Source organism: Arachis duranensis, chromosome 4 (assembly GCF_000817695.3).
Source record: "Arachis duranensis cultivar V14167 chromosome 4, aradu.V14167.gnm2.J7QH, whole genome shotgun sequence".
NCBI lineage: Eukaryota > Viridiplantae > Streptophyta > Magnoliopsida > Fabales > Fabaceae > Arachis > Arachis duranensis.
In genome coordinates, this window is record NC_029775.3 from 38,659,892 (window position 1) to 38,671,356 (window position 11,465).

The window sequence follows — 11,465 nt, forward strand, 5'->3', positions numbered from 1 at the left end:
TTCTGCCATTTAATTTCATGCTTATTACCCCAAATCCTCATTTAAGATTCTGCACTTTAATTTCTGTTATTTACTTTCCAATTATTTAAATTTCTGCATCTCAATCTAAATTTTGTTTAGCTCAACTAGCATATTCTTCTAACTAAAGTTGCTTGACCAATCAATCATTGTGGGATTCGACCTCACTCTATTGTGAGTTTTACTTGACGACAATTCGGTATACTTGCCGAAGGAAAATTTGTTGAGAGACAAGTTTTGATGCATCACTAACGTTGCCTTGTAAATCTTCGCTAGCGTTATTGGGACTCACCTTTCCCATTAACGTTGTCTTATGCCCTTTGTCCCTACGTTAGAGTTCACGTTAGTGTAACTAACGTGGCTCTTAACGTGGTTATGCCTCACCTTCGACAGCGTTAGTAACACTTACCTTTGTCACTAACGCTCAATGTGCCCCTACTCTCCATGTTAGAGCTCATGTTAACTAAGTTAACATGGCCACTAACGTGGTAGTAATGCCATCTTCCAACGTTAGTGACAAAGGTGAGTGTCACTTACGTTGGCTCATCAATCTCAGCTCTACGTTAACTTTCAAGTTAGTGGTCTTAACGTGACCACTAATGTGGGCAATGCTAGTTGATCCAACGTTAGTGACAAAGGTGAGTGTCACTAACATTGGCGTTGTTCCTCTCTTCCACGTTAGAGTTCACGTTAACTAAGTTAACGTGACTCTTAACGTGGCTCATTGCCAAGTCTTGGAACGTTAGTGGTGTTCATGTTTACCGCTAACGTTGGAGCTTTCTTTTGTCTCCACGTTAACTACCATGTTAACTTAGTTAACGTGGTAATTAACGTGGGTTTATGATGTCTTCGCGGGCGTTATTGGTGATCACTTTTCTCCTTAACGTTGCAAGCTATTTACGATTCCACGTTAGTGGTCACGTTAACTAGATTAACGTGAGTACTAATGTGGTTCTTCCTTGCATCTTTTGTCCTGAAATCAAGCAAATAAAGTGCATCAAAGCTCTAGCCAAAGTCATGAGATTATGCATCATCAATTTATCTTTCAATTCTAGCAAAATCCTCAAGAAATCATGTGAAATTCACAATAGTTTCTTAAATCAAGGTGTACGTGTATTTTCATCCAAAACTTGCCTTATTCACTAAGAAAATGCATGAAACTACCTTAAAACAGTAAAGAAAAGGTCAATGAAACTGGCCTAGATGCCCTGGCATCACAACACCAAACTTAAAGCTTGCTTGTCCCTAAGCAAGTACTAAAACATAGGAAGAATGAATGAAAGAGCAAGAAGATAATATAGAAGTAGAATTCCTGGTTTATGGGGTTTCATGCATAGCAACTTAGGTTCTTTCCTTTACTAGGTTTCAGGCCTTTATCAAATCCTTGCAGGCACATGGTTTGTTATTTTTCTTTCTTGAGACCTTGGTGTCCAGCACCTCTTTGGGTTACTAAGTGTTCTGTAGCAAAAGTCACTCTTGATAGTGGACTTTCAGCTGATAATCCCGGATTAGTTAATCCAAGTTACCAAGTGATGAGGCACCCCTAAGAACTTATTCATCCAAGCATATCCCTTGCACATGAACACCACAGACACATGCCTCAATCTTAAAACCCTTGGTGCCTAGCATTGTTTCTTATTGTGTTTCTTTCTTTTTCACTTTTATTGCTCTTTCTCTTTTCTTATTGGGATCTTATTATTTAGTTATTCTCATATGATGTATTTTAAGCATAGGATTCAGGGTAGATAGTTGCCTTCTTTCCTTGTTTGGTGAACCAACTTAGCTTACTAATCATCCTACCACAAACATTCAGAACCTACTTCACGAAATAACTCCACTCTTGTTTTTTTCGTTACATTTTCTTTTTGATTAGCTTAAAAGACAAGCATACAAGTAAGAAAGGTGGAAGTGAACACTAGAGACATTAAGCTCAATAAACATAAACCTAAGCAATGAAAAACTTAAATGCAGAATTAAAAATCCTAAGCTACCATGGAAGCATGTTCTATTTCATACATGATTTTCCTTATTTAAAGCTTTGAAAAAGGTAGAACTAAGAAGGGACTTCACCACCTTTCACTTATTGGAATGCTCATGTTCCCTTGTCTTGGGATCCTCCTGATTGCTTGAGTCTCCATTCCCCTTGCGCTTCCCTATAAGCTTTTTCCAGAAACCGGCATCCTCCATCTTCTTATTTAACGCTTCCTTTTGCTGTTTCACCTTCCCCTCTTCTTCCTCTGTTATGTCCTTGCGAACTGCCTCATAACTTGGGATGGCAGGGTGCAAGTTATGCATATGCCCAGTCATATAGTTTAACTTAGCCTGAGTGTTTATGCTAAATTCTTCTCGATGGAGTTGCCTTCCTTCGTTGAGCACACTGAATTCGTTGAAGGCTTTCATCTGAGCTATCTGGCGTTGGTTGAGTTCTTGGAGGCGTTTGTCTTGGCTTTCTTGCCTTTTGGACACTTGACTAATGGCTTGGGTGAGCTGGGAGTAGTGCTCCTGTTGTAATTCCATTTGCTGTTTCTGCCACTCTCTTTATTGATCCATCCAACTAGAGAGTAGTTTTTCTTGATGATACATCCTTTGAGCTTGTACATGTAGTTGTTGTTCTTGTCCCTCCATATAGCTACTTGCCATATACTCAATGGCTTCCTTGATGTGAAACAGATTTATATTGGTTGGATCAAATTGTCCTTCTTGTTGGTGCCCTGTTTGTTGGGGTTCTTCTTGGTGAGGTTTTTCTTGGGGGGATTCTTCTTGTGCTGTTCTTTTCCTTATCTGAGGCCTCCTTTGCTGTTGGGTGGGTGTCACATAATTTATGCGTTGGAGCGTGACTAACCTCCCAGGATTTACCCATTGTGGATTGTTGTCTTCTAATACCACTTTGGCTTTCATGCATAGCCTCAAGATGGTGCTGGGGTACCAAAGTCTAGCACCCGGATCATTCTTCTCGGCTGAATCCTGGATCCCTTCAGCTATAATTTCATGCACATTGATGCTTCCACCCTTTACTAAGTAATGTACCATGGTAGCTTGAGCAATATTGACCTCAGAATTGTTTACGGCTGGAAGGATAGACCTCCTTACTAGCTCAAACCATCCCTTGGCTTCTGGGATAAGGTCTCCTCTCCTAATGAACCTCGGCCTCTTATCCGAGTATCTTTCCCAATCAGACCCAATAACACACATATCATTCACAATTTCTTCAAGTTCATCTTCCTTGGGAGCATTACTTATTCTTACTTGATAGCTAAGCTCATCAAAATGTGGTGATTTCAGCTGAAGAGTCCTTGTTATAGCGTTGGGGCTGAAGTCCACCTCTGTTCCTCTTACATAAATTCTGAAGGTGGGTGCCCTAGTACTGTCTTCTCTGACCGCATTTGCATAGAACTCTTTGATGAGGTTTGCATTTATCTTTGTCTCTAGGTTGGTGAGCTTTTGCCAACCCCTCTGTGCAATCTTTTCTCTGATCTTAGGGCACTCATCCTCATTGAATTGGAATGTCAACTCTGGCAATATTTTCTTGTTCTTGATCCGTTCATATTGAAGCTCATGGAAGGTAGTTTTGAATCTCCTGGCGTCAAAAGGAGGTTGCTCCATGGGCTCCTTTCCTTTTTGCCTCTTAGAACTTGATGACACCATGCAAGATGATTGATGTGTGGTTGTGGTTCACTAGACATGGCTAGGAGAGTATGTATAAAACTTTCGGTAAAGTGGAGGATAAAGTGTGTGTGTCCGAGAGAAGGAAGGGAGAGGAATGATAGTATGAAGTGTGTACGGAGAGGTTGTGTGAGGGGGTTTATATAGGAAGATGGCAAATGATTGAAGGGTGTGGATGATGGTATTGTTTGATAGTGGACGGTTGGGGTTTGGTATTGAATGAGCACAAGGATCACCTCTTTTATGAGGGTCTTGGTTCAGTCTCCAAAGCTATCCAACTCCCAATGTTGCATGGCAAACACTTCCAAAGATATTCCCCTTGAAGACAAGTGTGAGATTTCCTTGGTATAGTGGCCGAATCTCCCTTCCTTAATTGTCCTATCAAGTACCATCAATGTCCCTTTTGATTCCCTAAAAAAAAAGGAATGCAAATGGTTAATTAAAATTTTTGGTGGGAAAACTTAAGGTTTGAGCTAGCTAAAAAAAAATCTTTTTCTTTTGTTTTTAAATGACTAAATGCTTTCCATGAATGCAAATCAATCAACCACTAAATTTCCCATGCATGCAACGCTGGTACACCAAACTTGTTTGTGATCATATGGTGCAACAAGTTAGGGGAATAATTTTTCTTCATAAAGTGTGTTCAAGCTCACTTGATGTGCCTTGAACACCAAACTTATCATGTACTATACGCTGCATGTAAAGGGGTCTATATTGGTCGTCAAAATTTATTTAAACATCCATGAAATTTCCCTTATTACTACTATTAGAAATTAAAGGAAGAGGGCATAGAACATGGGCTGCCTCCCATGAAGCACTTCTTTAGCATCATTAGCTTGACGTTTGGTCCTTGTCAAGATGGCCGATAGTGCTTGAAATCTTCTCCCTTTGTAGTGAACCTATGTCCATTGGCCTTGTTGATAAGCTCCATATGCTCTAGGGACAAGATTTTGTTGATGGTGTACACTGGAGGCAGCTGGGATGGAATAGCGGGGAGGTGAGGTGGTATAGATGGGAAGTATGTAGAGACCACTTCAACTCCTGGCGAGAAATCTTCTGTAGGGATTTTCTTCTTTTTTCATCCCTTTGGGACTTTTTTTCTTGTGTCCGTTGATGCCAACTTGTTCCTTGTGGTTTCCTTTTTGAGAATGGTTTTGTTGTCTAATTCATGTGATTCTGGTGGGTCTGGTTCCTTTTGGATTACACTTGGTTGTTGCTCCTTTTGAGCACATTGGTTGTTAACCATAGGAGTCCTTATGTGTGGTGCTTGTGCTTCCTTGTTTGGCTCCTCCATCAGCTCTTTGTTATCATGATCTGCTTCTTGTGAGAGGTTGAAAACAATGAAAGTGAGCTGATCATCATGTATTCTCAACACTAGCTCTCCTCATTCCACATCTATGAGTGCTCTGGCTGTGGCTAAGAATGGCCTTCCCAGAATGATGGGGTAAATGGGGTTCTCATCCATTTCCAGGAAAACAAAGTCTGTAGGGAGGAAGTAGTTCCCAACCTTCACTAGCATATTCTCAACCACTCCTATTGCCTGTTTTTGAGTTTTGTCAACCAACTTAATGATTACATCTGTGGGTGTTAGCTCATTTATTTGAAGTTTTTTCATGAGGGATAGAGGCATTAAATTGATGCTCGCTCCCAGGTCACAGAGTCCTTTATCAATCATTGTTTCTCCTATGGCACATGGAATATGAAAACTCCATGGATCCTTCCTCTTTGTGGGTGGCCCTGGTTGAATGAGAGCACTGCAATCCCTATTCATTTTTATTGTTTGTCCATCTTTCAATAAACTTTTTCTGGCTAACAGCTCCTTTATATACTTTATGTAGGAAGGCATTTGCTGGAAGGCTTTAATAAATGGTATATTTACATCAAGAGATGCAAACATGTCGAGCAATCTTGAATACATTCTCCCTGCTACACCACCTTTACGCCTTTGGGGAAAGGGTGCATATGGGTTAAGTGTCTCCTTCCACTTCAGCTCTTCCTTGAGTGTGGGTTGAGGTGCATGGCTCCTTTCTTCCTGATTTCCTTTTTGATTGTCTTGGAGGTGTTCTACCTCATTCATACTCCTCTCATCACTTGTGGTGATCATCTTACACTCTTCCTACCTTACTTTCTTTGTTTCTCTTCTTGGGTTCTTCTCAGTATCACTGGGAAATCCATCAGTGGGTTTGGAAATTTGTTGAGATAGATACCCTACTTGGGACTCCAGTCTCTTGATGTTTTCTCCTTGGTTTTTGATATTGGCTCGCACTTCTTCCTTAAACACCTTGTTGTCTTGGACTTCTCTACATAGATTTTCAAGTAGAGTCTCAATTTTTGAAAGTCTATCGTCCGTTAGTGATGGTGGATTGGGGTTAGGTGGGTGTTGATATGATCTCTGTAAGGTATGTTGGTGAGTTGCATTGTTGTTGGAACTGAGGTTATGGCGTCTCTGGTCTTGACCTTGGTCTTGTTGATTTCACTAACCAAAGTTGGGGTGATTTCTCCATCCAGAGTTGTAGGTTTTGGAGTATGGGTCATGGATTTGTCTAGGTGAGTTTCCAACATAGTTGGCTTGTTCCCAGTCACCTTCTTCTCCTATATTCACTCTTTCTTGAGTTGGTGATGAAGTGATGACTGCTGCAACTTGGTCTTCCTCCACCTTCTTGGTGAGATCTGCTAGCTGCTTGGTGATAATCTTATTTTGAGCTAGCAATGCATTCATGTGGTTCAGCTCCATTACTACTCGAGTGTTGCTTCTTTCAGAGGCATAGAAGTAGTCATTCTCAGCTACTGTTTCAGTGACATCTATGGCTTCTTCAATGGTTTTCTTTTTGTTTAGAGAGCCCCCTGATGAATGATCTACAGCCTTCTTTGACTCATAGGAAAGACCTTCATAGAAAATGTGAAGTTGCACCCATTTATTGAACATATCTGGTGGGCATCTTCTTGTTAAGTCCTTGAACCTCTCCCAAGCCTCATAGAGAGTCTCACCATCTTGTTGCCTGAAAATCTGCACCTCAACTTTCAGCCTGTTAATTCTTTGAGGAGGGTAGAATCTTGCCAAAAATTTGTTCACCACATCTTCCCAGTTTGTCAAACTCTCCTTTGGAAAGATTTGAGCCACTTGGATGCCTTGTCCCTGAGTGAAAAAGGGAACAACAGCAGCCTATAGACATCCGGGTGGATTCCATTAGACCTCACAGTGTCATAAATTCTCAGGAAGGTGGTTAGATGTTGATTGGGGTCTTCTTGAGCACTTCCTCCAAATGAGAAGTTGTTCTGAACAAGGGTGATGAGCTGGGGTTTTAGTTCAAAGTTGTTAGCATGTATGATGGGCTTCTGGATGCTACTTCCATAGTTTCCTGGATTTGGATTGATGTAGGAGCCTAGAACTCTCCTTTCTTGCCCAGCTTGATTTGCAGGACCTTCTCTAGCATGGTTGTGAGCTTTGTTTTCCAAGTTCTCTTCCATGTTGGGTTCAAAGTACTCTTCCTCTTCCTCAGCACCAACAAATCCTTTCCCTCTTGCTTCCCACCTTAATCTCCAGAGGGTTTTCTCAGGTTCTGAATCAAAGGAAGTTGAGGTTCTCCCTCTTCTCCCTGCCATACAACTAACAAAACATGCAAGAAGAGATAAAATGAAGAGGTTATTCTTGTTAGAGTGATTGTTAGTGTGAGTGATGCAAATTATCAAACAATTAGTGGGTTAGTGAGCAAAATTATAGCTAATAACAAAGAAAGAAAGAAAAACAGAGAGGGTATAGAGGATGCAGAAGAATTTAAACAAAGTGAAAATAAATGACGGAATAAAGTAAACAAATAAGGGAAAAATGCTCAATCTAGTGAGCTTCCAACTTAATCATTGTTGATACAAAATCAATCCCCGGCAACAGCACCATAAACTTGATGCACGTAAACTTGTCTCTCAACAAATTTTCCTTCGGCAAGTATACCGAATTTGTCATCAAGTAAAAACTCACAATAGAATGAGGTCGAATCCCACAGGGATTGATTGGTCAAGCAACTTTAGTTGGAAGAGTATGCTAGTTGAGCTAAACAGAGTGTAGTTTGAGAATTGCAGAAAATTAAATGGCAGAAAAGTAAATAGCAGAAAATAAAGTGCAGAATCTTAAATGGGGATTTAGGGCAATGAGCATGAAAATAAATGACAGAAAATAAAGAGAATGGGTAAGATCAGAAATGGGGAATTCATTGGGCTCAGGAGATGTTGTATTCTCCGAATCAAGTTCATTTTCATCTCTTCCTCAATCAATGCATCTATTGATCTCCTTGGCAATCTTAGGTGATTAGATTCCAATTCCTTGGTAATCCAATCTCTCTAAGCTTGAACAATTGTCCAATTCCTTGATTTAATTGCTCATGGGAAGAGATCTAGTATGGTTACTGATTATACCACATGTATTTCCAAATCAAAGTGTTGGGAGGATTACATGTCACTATATCCGCCAAGACCCCAATTTGGTCCCACATGAGAAAGCATTTCTAGCATGATCTCCTCATCCCTTTTTCAAGGCTCAGAGGAGATCCAATTATGGAGATTTTCTTTTCCAAGGCAACTAGCCAATTGAATTAAGATCGAAAGCTTTCTAGTAAATCAAAAGAGAAGAAAGAAGAAGAGAATGAAAACTATAATTGATCCATCAAATTACAACAGAGCTCCCTAACCCAATGAAAGGGGTTTAGTTGTTCATAGTTCTAGAAATGGAAAATGGCAGAAAATAATACATCCCAGCTAAAAGTGCAGAAAAGTAAATATACAGAGAGTAGTTCTCCAAAGTGCCAAGCTTCTCTATAGTTCAAACTACTCCTATATATACTACTCCTCTTGATCTTCTAGTGGGTTCTTCAAGTCTTAGATGTGGGCTTTGGATCTTGAGTTGAAGCAATTCCAATCTTTAGTGGGCCCAGCTTGCAGAGAAGTATCAATTAGGCATGGGCGTTAGTGAAGTTAGCGTTAAGTGACATTGTGAGTTCGAGAACGTTAGTGGCAATCACAATTTTCACTAACGTTCCAACCCCATATAGCCTACGTTAACTCCAAAGTTAGTGGCACTAACGTGACCACTAACGTTGCCTTGTAAATCTTCGCTAGCATTATTGGGACTCACCTTTCCCAATAACGTTGGCTTATAACCCTTCGCAAGCGTTATTGGGACTCACCTTTCCCATTAACGTTGTCTTATTCCCTTTGTCCCTATGTTAGAGTTCACGTTAGTGTAACTAACGTGGCTCTTAACGTGGTTATGTCTCACCTTCGACAGCGTTAGTGACACTTACCTTTGTCACTAACGCTCAAAGTGCCCCTACTCTCCCGTTAGAGCTCACGTTAACTAAGTTAACGTGGCCACTAACGTGCTAGTAATGCCATCTTCCAACGTTAGTGACAAAGGTGAGTGTCACTAACATTGGCTCATCAATCTCATATCTACGTTAACTTTCACGTTAGTGGTCTTAACGTGACCACTAACGTGGGCATTGCTAGTTGATCCAACGTTAGTGACAACGGTGAGTGTCACTAACGTTGGCGTTGTTCCTCTCTTCCATGTTAGAGTTCACGTTAACTAAGTTAACGTGACTCTTAACATGGCTCATTGCCAAGTCTAGGAACGTTAGTGGTGTTCATGTTTACCACTAACATTGGAGCTTTCTTTTGTTTCCACGTTAACTACCACATTAACTTAGTTAACGTGGCAATTAACGTGGGTTTCTGATGGCTTCGCGGGCGTTATTGGTGATCACTTTTCTCCTTAACGTTGCAAGCTATTTACCATTCTACGTTAGTGGTCACGTTAACTCGATTAACGTGAGTACTAACGTGGTTCTTCCTTGCTTCCTTTATCCTGAAATCAAGCAAATAAAGTGCATCAAAGCTCTAGCCAAAGTCATGAGATTATGCATCATCAATTTTCCGTGCATCAAGTTTATGGCGTTGTTACTGGGATTGATTTTGTATCAACAATGATTAAGTTGGAAGTTCACTAGATTGAGCATTTTTCTTTTATTTGTTTATTTTATCTAGTCATTTCTCTTCAGTTTCTTTAGTTTCTTCCTCATCCCCTCACCCCTCGTTGTTTTCTTTGTTATTATCTACAATTTTGTTCACTAACCTACTAACTGTTTGATAATTTGCACCACTCACACTAACAATCACTCTAACAAGAATAATCTCTTAATTTTATTCCTTGATGTGTGCTCTATTAATTGTATGACAGGGAGAAGGAGTGGAGCTTCAACTTCCTTTTATTCGGAACCTGAGAGAACCCTCTGTATATTGAGGAGGGAAGCAAGAGGGAAAGGAATTGTTGGTGCTGAGGAAGAGGAAGAGTGCTTTGAAACAAACATGGAGGAGAACTTGGAAAATAACCATGAAGGAGAAGCTCACAACCATGCCAGAGAAGGCCCTGTAAATCATGTTGGGCAAGAGAGGAGAGTTCTAGGCTCTTACATCAATCAAAACCCAGGAAATTGTGGAAGTAGTATCCAAAAGCCCACCATACATGCCAACAACTTTGAATTAAAACCCCAGATCATCACCCTTGTTCAGAATAACTGCTCATTTGGAGGAAGTGCCCAAGAAGACCCCAATCAACATCTAACCTCCTTCTTGAGAATATGTGATACTGTGAAGTGTAATGGAGTCCATCTGAATGTCTATAGGCTACTTTTGTTCCTTTTTTCACTCAGGGACAAAGCATCCAAGTGGCTGGAGTCCTTTCCGAAGGAGAGCTTAACAAATTGGGAAGATATGGTGAACAAATTTTTGGCAAGATTTTACCCTCCTCAAAGAATCAACAGGCTGAGGGCTGAGGTGCAAACTTTCAGGCAACAAGATGGGGAAACTCTCTATGAGGCCTGGGAGAGGTTCAAGGACTTAACAAGAAGATGCCCACCGAACATGTTCAATGAATGGGTTCAATTGCACATCTTCTATGAAGGTCTTTCTTATGAGTCAAAGAAGGTTGTAGGCCATTCATCAGGGGGCTCTCTAATCAAGAAGAAAACCATTGAAGAAGCCATAGATGTCATTGAAACGGTAGCTGAGAATGACTACTTCTATTCTTCTAAAAGAAGCAACACTCAAGGAGTAATGGAGCTGAACCACATGGATGCATTGCTGGCCCAAAATAAGATGATCACCAAGCAACTAGCAGATCTAACCAAAAAAGTAGAAGAAAACTAAGTTGCAGCAGTCATCACTTCATCACCAGCTCAAGAAGGAGTGAATATAGGAGAAGAAGGTGACTGGGAATAAGCCAATTATGTTGGAAACTCACCCAGACAGATCCATGATCCATACTCCAAAACTTACAATTCTGGATGGAGAAATCACCCTAACTTTGGGTGGGGAAACCAACAAGACCAAGGCCAAGACTAGAGACGCCACAACCACAATCCCAACAACAATGCAACTCACCAACATACCTCACAAAGATCCTATCAACACCCACCTAATCACTCTTCTCAACCACCGAATCTCAACCCACCATCACCAACCGAGGATAGACTTTCAAAAATTGAGACTCTGCTTGAAAGCATATGTAAGGAAATTCAAGATAGCAAAGTTTTTCGGGAAGAAGTGCAATCCAATATGCAGAATCAAGATGCTGCCATCAAGAAACTTGAAACACAAATTGGCTACCTATTCAAGCAAGCCCCTGGACACAACATTCATAGCAACACTAATTCAACTCCAAGGGAGGAGTGTCAGGCTATCACCCTCAGAAATGGGAAGGAATTGAGAGAGACCCACAAGAAACTACCAGAGAA

At 40.7% G+C, this 11,465-nt stretch overlaps 1 non-coding gene across 1 annotated transcript; it reads left to right on the top strand.

The window, feature by feature from the left end:
* The first annotated feature begins 6,602 nt into the window (after nt 1-6,602).
* Nucleotides 6,603-6,709, top strand: LOC127746878 (small nucleolar RNA R71). Its single transcript, XR_008008690.1, has one exon. It is a non-coding gene; the product is annotated as a small nucleolar RNA R71 (small nucleolar RNA).
* Nucleotides 6,710-11,465: the final 4,756 nt, after the last annotated feature.